Here is a 10,712-nt window from a genome sequence, read left to right on the forward strand (position 1 = left end):
TCAGTAACAGCTTGGGAGAATGTCTTAGCCAACCTACAAGGATGTTTTGATAGTGAAGAAATCTTAGAAGTCTGCTAAGTTTTCTAAATTGCATGAGAGCAGATTCATTACGTGTTTTTAGAATTATTTAATCTACAAATAATTCAGGGATTGTGAATGTGCTGGCACCAAAATTTAATGCCTTCTAATGGACATGTAGGAAGTGGTTCCTGTGTGAGAGTGGGAGGCAATTTCTTCTTCGTGCTGGAAGCTGTGTCATTTAGCATTATTACAGATGTAGTAATGTCATGCATATAAATGTAATGAGATGAGCTGTGAACTGATCATGAACCTCATTTAGAACAGAAGCTAAGGTAAATTTTTTCATATTATAGTAAATTAAGGGCATGGCATGGCATAGTTTTAAGTAGCCCTGTTCTTTAGTACATTGGCTTTTTCACATCATGTTCCGAGAGTGTTTGAATCATGAAGATGAGATAATGGAGCTAGTTGATAAGTTGAATAAGAAGAAAAATGATATCAGGAAAGGAATATCCATATGCAGTTGATAAACATACTTACTAGTGAAGTTCTGGGTCACAGTCAGCTTTCAGGGACCTCTTCTCAAGCAAAACCAGTGGAAAGTCATTAACTGCTGGTATCTTCTATTCAAATGGGAGAAGACTGCAGTGCTAGGATTGCTAAATCCAGTGAAATCCAGCCCAGGCATTTTCATCTTTGAGAGGACTTCAGACAAGAAAAATTTCTCAACAGGACCGCAAAGAAGGAATTACTTGTTTATTTTACCTGGAAATCCTTGAGGAATGGGGCTGTGTGGGCCTGTCCTGGAGCTGTGGGAATCCGTGATTGTCCAAGCAAGGGGAACTGTGGGTTCTACTCAAATCCTCCTTAATCGGGCAATTTATGTGATGACTTGTGGGATCCTCTGCACAAGGGGGAATTTCCCCTGCCCAGCAGGTCTTGCTCTTTAACCCCTTAGTCTGGCTGGGCAAAAAGAGGTGTAAAGTCAAACCAGAAGAAAATAGAAGTGTATAAAATGAAAGTATTCCTATTGCTCATGTTGATGGGTTTTGCTGCTGATTCCCTGAGCACGTGTGTGAGGGAGCAGACTGGTGCTGCTGAGCAGTGAGGCTCGCTCCCTTTCTGGGGAGGAAGCAGAATTCTTTCAGCATCCTTGTCCCTTTGTCACCGAAGCTGCGGGAAATATAAAAACCCTCCAGCGATATTTTTAGTGTTTAAGAATCAAGGCGTTACTTTATTTCTGGCCAGGATGTTGTTCTGGCCAGGATGTATCACAGAAATCATTTCATCTACACATATCCCGGGTGTGCAGAGAAAATCATTTCGTGACACACGGATTTTACTGGATTTTTCACCAATTTTATGCAGTCAAAACCCACAGAGATTCATTGGTTCAATGTTCATTGGTTGCAAGTCACGTAGTTCTTAGTATTTGGATTCCTGTTGGTTACAGATCGCTTCTGATGCTAATTTGGTCCTCATTCTTATCTCTTCTTCCCCAGATCAGGTGTCTCCGACCATCCAGGGCTGTTGTTTGAAGTTGATGGTTCGTTAATTGCCGTTGATGGATGTTATCCTTTGAGTGTCTTCTGTGCTACTCTCGGTCTGTTGAGACAATGCCCATGGAAAGAAATTCCCTTCCCCCGGCACAAAAGCGAATAGAGGCTGGACTTGATGATACCAAAAGTCTTTTCCAACCTAGTTCACTCTGTGATTCTGTAAAAACTTACTGAAGTTATAAAAAAAAAAAAAAAAAAATTAAACTTGGTGTATTTTCCAACGCCTTGGTTGACACAAGGCAGCAGCATTAATTCTCCTCTCCACAAGATCCTCGCCAGTGATCCTCTGATGAGATGTTTTTCCATTTGGCTGGTGTGATGTGCAGCCTTTTGGGTATGTGTGAGTGCAAATCACATCCTGCCGGGTGTGGGATTGATAGCCCGGCAGAGCAGGGAGGTTATTTCCTCACGGAGCAGCTGAACGACAGGAGTGACAGCAGAAGCCTCTTCCGTGGCACCCACCGTGTGTCACCCTAAAGGGGGGGCTCAGCTCCATGTCCCAACAGCTCCTTCTGCCCTGGCTCCGGCAGCTCTGGGGGCACACAAAACTCCCTTCACAGAAGCACTGCAGCTCTCACCTTGCTGAAACCATTCACCTGGGCTAGGTGTGAGGAGCAATAGCTGCTGTACCCACTGCTGGTTTGTCATGGAGCCATTCCCCATTGGAACACAGGCTTTAACATAAACTCATCTCTTTTGGTACCCAGCAAAGTTTGCATTGTCTTCATGTCTATGAAGAATTTATCATCTTCTACCCTTAGATTGATATTTATGTTGCGCTGAAGTGCAAACAGTCACTCCTGTACGTGGGGTTTGGCATTTGGAGAAGATTTTTGATGGTTATTTATTTATCATTCAGTGCAGCCCACTCTGAGGTGAGGTGTCTGCTCCAGACAGGCACCTCTAGAAAAGAGCTTTCAAACTTGGAGTAGCCCAGCAAAAATGCAGTGTCTTGTGCTGATTACTAAACACAGAGAGGCTGCAAATGGTGCTGTGCTGAGTTCTGTTTGACATCTGCTGCCACTAACACAGGCAAAGTGGTATTTTGTGAAGTGAAAAATGGTGGGGCCAAATTTTGAAGTTGAGTGTAAAAACTGCTTTGCATCATTGAGGTGTTTCACACCTCATTTGATTCCCATGGACTTTTAAATTTGCACTGAGATTCTTCTTTACATTTAAAAGCTTCTTATTTGGATTTCATTTTTGATTCCTCATACTACTGATGATAATTTATCATCATAAGAACTTAAGAAAAATTAGGCAAGAAATGTTCCAGGCAGTTAGGGAAGAGATTGTCCAGGTTGGATGGGGCTTGGGGCATGCTGGGACAGTGAGAGGTGTCCCTGCCCATGGTGGGACTGGATGATCTTGAAAGTCCCCTCCAACCCAAACCGTTCTATGTGGTTTGAATTTATTTTTCTAAATGTTCAGCAATTTCAAATTGTTTTCTAAGTATAAGAGCCAGTTGTCCTCTTCCCCTTCAGGCTGGAAAGCTGTGTAAATAGTTGATAACATGCTCTTGTAGCAGCCCATAACTCGCATTCCCAAGGGCAGATTTTGCTGCCCTTTGCTCCTCACCAATATTGCTGTAAAGCCAATTGTCAGTCCATTTAGATGGAACAAGTAACAGCCAAGGCCACATTCCCTCTTTTCCACCTCTCACTGCATAATGCCATAATGAGATTCTGGTCAAACGGTTCAGTGCAAAGCAATATTCAATCTGTACTCGGAAGAGGCTGCTGTAAATTGCTGGGCACGGTGATTAGCCCCTGTTTGTCTGAGGTTACTGGAAATTGTCACATCTTGCAGGTGCTGTGCTGGGACACGGCCTTGGGGAGGAGTGACGGCCCTGGGGAGCAGTGACAGCCTTGGGGAGCAGTGACGGCCTTGAGGAGGAGTGATGGCCTTGGGGAGGAGTGACGGCCTTGGGGAGGACTGACGGCCTTGGGGAGCAGTGACGGCCTTGGGGAGGAGTGACGGCCTTGGGGAGCAGTGACGGCCTTGGGGAGCAGTGATGGCCTTGGGGAGGAGTGACGGCCTTGAGGAGCAGTGACGGCCTTGGGGAGCAGTGACGGCCTTGGGGAGGAGTGACGGCCTTGGGGAGCAGTGACGGCCTTGGGGAGGAGTGACGGCCTTGAGGAGCAGTGACGGCCTTGGGGAGCAGTGACGGCCTTGGGGAGCAGTGACGGCCTTGGGGAGCAGTGATGGCCTTGGGGAGCAGTGACGGCCTTGGGGAGCAGTGATGGCCTTGGGGAGGAGTGATGGCCTTGGGGAGCAGTGACGGCCTTAGGGAGGAGTGATGGCCTTGAGGAGCAGTGATGGCCTTGGGGAGCAGTGATGGCCTTGGGGAGCAGTGACGGCCTTGGGGAGGACTGACGGCCTTGGGGAGCAGGGATGGCCTTGGGGAGGAGTGACGGCCTTGAGGAGCAGTGACGGCCTTGGGGAGCAGTGACGGCCCTGGGGAGCAGTGACGGCCTTGGGGAGCAGTGATGGCCTTGGGGAGCAGTGACGGCCTTGGGGAGGAGTGACGGCCTTGAGGAGCAGTGACAGCCTTGGGGAGCAGTGACGGCCTTGGGGAGCAGTGATGGCCTTAGGGAGGAGTGATGGCCTTGGGGAGCAGTGACGGCCTTAGGGAGGAGTGATGGCCTTGGGGAGGAGTGACGGCCTTGAGGAGCAGTGACAGCCTTGGGGAGCAGTGACGGCCTTGAGGAGCAGTGACGGCCTTGGGGAGCAGTGACGGCCTTGGGGAGCAGTGACGGCCTTGGGGAGCAGTGACGGCCTTAGGGAGGAGTGATGGCCTTGGGGAGCAGTGACGGCCTTGGGGAGCAGTGACGGCCTTGGGGAGCAGTGATGGCCTTGGGGAGCAGTGACGGCCTTGGGGAGCAGTGACGGCCTTGGGGAGCAGTGATGGCCTTGGGGAGCAGTGACGGCCTTGGGGAGCAGTGACGGCCTTAGGGAGGAGTGATGGCCTTGGGGAGCAGTGACGGCCTTGGGGAGGACTGACGGCCTTGGGGAGCAGTGACGGCCTTGGGGAGCAGTGACGGCCTTGGGGAGCAGTGATGGCCTTGGGGAGGAGTGACGGCCTTGGGGAGCAGTGACGGCCTTGGGGAGCAGTGACGGCCTTGGGGAGCAGTGACGGCCCTGGGGAGCAGTGACGGCCTTGGGGAGCAGTGACGGCCTTGGGGAGCAGTGACGGCCTTGGGGAGCAGTGATGGCCTTGGGGAGCAGTGACGGCCTTGGGGAGGACTGACGCACTCGCTGTGCTCAAAGGGACAGTGCCTGGAGCTCTGGGACAGACACCTTTGCTTTGCACAGCAGGTCCTGGTAGGACTGGCCAGAAGGAAAAACCCACCTTGAACAGCCCTACAGCAGGAGAAAGGGACCAAGGGGTCCTCAAACCCTGCTGGCCCTAGGCTCTGCAGAAGGACAAACGGCAAGTTCTGCCCAAGGGGAGGTCCCATGCTTGCACCTTATCTCTGTTCTTGCATCTGGCAGAGGGTTAGAGAGGATATCAGAAAAAGGTTCTGGCCTGGGAGGGAGGTGAAGCCCTGGCACAGGTGCCCAGAGCAGCTGTGGCTGCCCCTGGATCCCTGGCAGTGTTCCAGGCCAGGTTGGACACTGGGGCTTGGAGCAGCCTGGGACAGTGGGAGGTGTCCCTGCCATGGCAGGGGTGGTCTCTAAGTTCCAACCCAAACCATTCCATGTTTCTCTGACCCTGTGTCCTGACATCAGCAGGAGAGGTGCCTTCTCTTCGTGTCTTTTTCTGCTCTCCTTTTCAGCCAGAATTTGAGATACACCAAAAATTGTAACTACTTGAATGACCAGACTTTAAATAGTGATAATATTGCATCTCTACAGGCATTTCACAGATGTGAGTAGCTTATAATGAGCCCATGGCTAGGGAACAATGCCAATTGTATAAGCAGCTTTTTGGTCTGCTGATATTTCTAGCATTTAACAATGGTGAACATTCTGTTAAAGCATCTAACCTATCATTTGTAAAAGATTTGTGCCATGTTTTCAAGTGTGAATGAGTGAAGTAGAACCACTGTAAATAGAGTCTGAGGTTGTTGGCTTTGAGATCTTACAAAATAAGGAACCTTTTCTAGGGCTCTGGGCATGTGGTGTCCTGTTCCCAGCTGTGTTATAGTGCCAGGAGTGCCTGGTTCTGACCTTGCTTTATGGTGGTGCTGAGTGTATGATCTCAGGAGGAGGAGAGAGCCTGTTCTGTGGCTCTGGGAGTGTGCCCACCTGTGACTCGCTGTGCTCTCTGGGACACTGGCACAGGTGCCCATCCCTCACGTTGGGTGTGAGCAGAGATGCTCTGTGTGTATCAGTGAAATCCTTTAACATACCTGACAGCTGGCACATCCTTTAACATATCTGAACAGGCACTGCAGGAACTTGCTGGAGACCAGGCTCCAGTCAGGAAGACTTTGCCAGATCCCCTGGCACAGCAGGGAGGATGAGTGGAGGGATGTTGCCAACCTGCTGATGGTATTTCTGCCCTGCCAGGCACATGCCTTACATGCTTCAGTCAATGGATGGCACTGCTGGCTTTCCACAGCTGGGCTGGTTTGGGGAGCTGAATTCTGAAGTGCATTTCTGACTCACAGCTCGCTGTAAAACCAGCTGGTGGGAAGGGGCTCCTTCAGCAGCAGTGGTGCAGCCAGCTCCTGGAGCAGGGATGGGCACAGGCCTTGGGGTCTGCCAGGGGTGAAAGTGGCCCCAGCACCCCTCACTGCCCAGTCCTTGTGGGGAGCCAGGCTTGCTGTGCCTCAGCTGGCTGTGCACAGACCAGAGGGGGCTCTTGCTGGATGAGAAGGCCCAAAGCACATTTTGCTGATGGGAGCTCAACCTGCTTGGGCTCAGCCTGGAGCCACTGCCAAGTATGAGCAGATCTGCTGGGGATATCATGGAATCCCATCAGAAATCACGGAATGGTTTGGGTTGGAAGGGACCTTAAAGACCAGCCCATTCCACCCCTGCCATGGCAGGGACACCTCCCACTGTCCCAGATGCCCCAAGCCCTGTCCAGCCTGGCCTTGGGCACTGCCAGGATCCAGGGGCAGCCCCAGCTGCTCTGGGCACCTGTGCCAGGGCTCAGCACCCTCACAGTGAGGAATTTCGTCCCAATATCTCATTATTCATTATTTCCTATTAATAATGAGTAACACATTTCTCATTATTTGTTATCCTATGGGATAGGGCATGAGAATTCACTTATTATTCATGGATTTAGAAAATTTATTGGTTTGTCACAGACTGCTCACTTGAGCTTGCTGAGGCAAATTCTTAATTATGCCATTGTGATCCCAGAGTTGGTAAAATGGGAAAGAAGAGCAAGGACATAGAGTAAGGTGAATTTAAAAGGGAAATCAGAAAGGAGAGCTGAAAAATTGAGAGTTATAGGACCTTGAATGTTGTACAAAACTTATTAAGCATTCAAGGCAAAGAGGAAACAGAAGAACTGGAAGGGAAGGTTGTAAGAAAAGCTGTCTGTGAACAGATCTTCTTTTTCCAGAAGCCTGGATAAGCCCTAAAAAACAACCCAATTCCAAAGGATCCTAAAGAAACAACCTGAAAACACTCTTGGTTTAGCTGGGTGCAGCTCAGTGACATGAGTAGTGTTGCAATTATAAAATGGGTGTAAATCAGAGTGATCTGTGCCTTAATTACCAGTCTGACAGAAGAGAGGATCCAGTCCTGTGCAAACCCCAAGTGGTTTCTGTGGTGTCTCACCCCACAGACTAGTTGGTCACTTGCCTTCTAGAAATACTTTCAAGATAATTAAGAAAAATAATAAATTAGGAGAATATTTTGCTTCTAATTGGGTGTCAGATGTATGAAACCCTTGAGAAACTGAAGGGTTTGCTAATAACCAGAAACCCTCAGCTTTCTCTGGTGCTGCCTGCTTTGTTCTGAGTTGTTTGTGGAATAATCAGCTTTTAATGGATGTGACATTCACCACAGCTAACCAAGAAGCTTTGGTTTGGGAGACGTTCTGCTGCTGCCAATGTGGGAACGAATTTTGCTGGCCTGAGAAGAAAGAATTCCTCATTTTTGGTGTTACAAAACCCAATTTTGCCTGTTATTTAAAAGCTTTCAGCTGCCTCTGACAGTAGTGCAGGAAAAGTAATTGTACTGGAGAAAAAGGCCTAAAATACACATTCTCTGCTTTAAACTTCTCTGGGCTAAGCAGCTCTGTTTTCTGCTGGCTTGTGAAGTAAATAAACATCAGTGTGTCTCAATTGCTGGGAATGGACCTTAGGAATTCAGCTTATTGATGCAGCCTTGGGGTTTGGAGTTCCTGGATGATGCTTGAACCCACAAACATCAGGCATGTGCTTCTAAATGGTTTCCATGGAAATAACATTAAAAGCTATTTAAAGAATGGAAGAGTAATGTACACATCTTTTATGGATTTTTACACCAAAATAATTGATTTGAAAAGCTGGGGTGAGCCAGTTCACACTCTGATGCAATGGGGCCCAGAGCTGTTTTATTCTGGTTTTGTGAGGGGTGAAGTGTTTGTAAATGCTTGTGACAGGAAAACACTGTGCAGACAGAAGTTACATGAGCATTTATAATTCTGTTTTATCTTCACTTTACTTGCACAGGATCACTCCTGATGAACGTGGCAGTCTTTTGTAAGCCAGTATTTAATATCAGTATTTAATTCTCAGCAAGAAGAAAGGGCTTAGGCTTAGTTCAGATTATCTCTTTTTTGTTTTCAGAATAAACTCAAGAATTTAGGAGGAGATGATGAACTCTTTGGTCCATTTTGAAGTTGAGGAGATGGCACTGAAGTGGCAAACAGAGCATTCAGCACCCACAGAGACCCCAGAATGTAAATGGCATGTAAGCAGGCAGTGAAAAAAGGAGGAAACCAGCCTGGAAAAACCCTCTGCTGAGCACCTCTGCCTTTCCTGGTCACTGCAGGGGCAGGGATGGGAAAGAACAGGCTGGGAACGGGGGCAGAAGTGATTTGAGAAGCAGCTGCCAGGGGATAGTGACTACAGAAAATGTCCATTATTGATGCAACAAGACTGGAACTGCCTGGGCAGTGTCCTTTTGAGCTGGGTCACTGTTGCTCCAATGTGACATCACCACCAGGGCTGGAGATTATGAAATTAATAGAAACGTGGCATGTTAATTAAGAGCCAGATCAGCTGTCCTCTACTCTTAGTGACAGTGTCCTCCAGCTGTGATAGCTGAGTAGATTTCTCACCCACCAGTGGCAGACAGGAATTTTTAGCAGCTGATAGACCCCAGATCAATGACTTACATAAAGCAGCTCCTGAGTCACCTCCAGCAAGTGTACACATGTGAAATTGGGAAGAAATGATCTGGAGCTTGTGCTGCTCTGGTATCACAGAGTGGGGGAGGTTCAGAGGGCCCACAGTGGCTCCTCTGGTGCAGCTCTTTTCTCCACTCTCCCACAGTTCCTCTTGGAACCAGATGTTCCCAGGTGTCTCCCACAGTCTTCCTTAGAATAGTATTTCTCCCCAAATGTCTCCACAGCTCTTTCTTCAGAACCAGATGTTCTCCCCAGATGTCTCCCACAGTTTCCCTTGTTACAGGATTTCTCCCCAGCTGTCTCTACAGCTGTGTCTCCGGAACCAGATGTTCTCCCCAGGTGTCTCCCACAGTTTCTCTTGGAACAGAATTTCTCCCCAGCTGTCTCCACAGCTGTGTCTCCAGAACCAGATGTTGTCCCCAGATGCAGAGGGGCAGCCCTGGCCCCCCCGTGCCACTCCTGCCTGCTCCTCTGAGCTGTTCTGCACTGAGCAGCTCCAGCAGCCAGGAATTGGAATTTCCCTCCTTTCAGAAAGTTTCCCTTTTAGGCTGGAACAGATAGAAAATGTGACCCTGGAAGCACATGGCAACATTTGCCTCTGCCCACGTTCCAAACACAGCCTGACCTTGCAGCAAACCACGGTGTAAGCAAGAAATGCTTAAAAAACCTTGGGACTGTTGAGAGTTTTAGTTGAAGGAATGAGGAGATAATTAGTTCACAGGAAATCCTTCAGTGGACAGTGCCAATCCAATTGAAATTTTAAGCTGTATATTCATGCTCAGCAGTAGATTTAATTTTTTTTAAATGATGTAAAATGACAGCTAGAAAAGTGTTTTCCATCTAGGTTAACAATAGGGGTTCTTGCATAAGCCACTGGAGCTTTCAAAAAATGCTTAAAAATAATTTCCTGCAAACTTTAAATGGAGTGGACTGAAGACAAAATTTGGAATAATTTCTGTGGGGACCTACATTATATTTAACTGGTTGGCATCAACATCTGAATTGAATTTCTAAGGCAGCAGCCATAGGTGCTCACAAATTAGGGTCTATATTACATGCTTTTATTTTAGTTGTTACAAATGCTCCAAATGAATGAAGGGACCTTTATTTTTAGGAAAAAAATTCCTAATGTTAACTTAAAAACCTCACCTCATCCAGCTTTTTATTTCCTGCTGTAGAATACCAGGGGCCAACTTTACATTTTTCTTCTGTAGCTGGAGCATTTGTGTATTAGAAAGGTCAAGAATGTCCAATATTCAACTTTTTGGACATTTTTTGAAGATCATGGAACATTACCAACTGTTTTTCTCTTCTAAATATACAATTTTCTTCTAAACATGCAGGCTGTACATTTCATAAAGGTCACAGAGTTTGTGACATTCCCATTCTCATATCTTTGTTAATGAAAGGACCTGAAGGTTGCACATTTGAATGCTCAGAGGTTGGCAACTAGAAAACAAACCCAGATGAATAACCTGTAATGAATACTGATTCTACTTTGGGGTTTTTGGGGTTTCTTGGAATGTGTGAGCACAGGAAAAAATCTGATTAACAGTTTTGTCTCCGATTTGCAAACAATTCAGATTTCTTCTTCACTTTCTTTCTTAGACCACAGTGTAAGAGTACTGTGAGCTCTCAGGCTCAGAAGAATTGTACCTCAGAAGAATTTAATTGTACCTCAGAAGAATTTGCTAGCTTTTTGAACATTTCTTGAAGTACATAAGATAAAAAGAATTCTGGTGCTGAGCAAGTACTTCAAAGCTGTATTTGGGGCTCTGTAAAAAACCCAAACAACTCTTGTCCTCTGTTGCAGAAAAGTTTGAATGTAGCTG

This window comes from Haemorhous mexicanus, chromosome 18, assembly GCF_027477595.1.
Source record: "Haemorhous mexicanus isolate bHaeMex1 chromosome 18, bHaeMex1.pri, whole genome shotgun sequence".
NCBI classification, from domain to species: Eukaryota; Metazoa; Chordata; class Aves; order Passeriformes; family Fringillidae; genus Haemorhous; species Haemorhous mexicanus.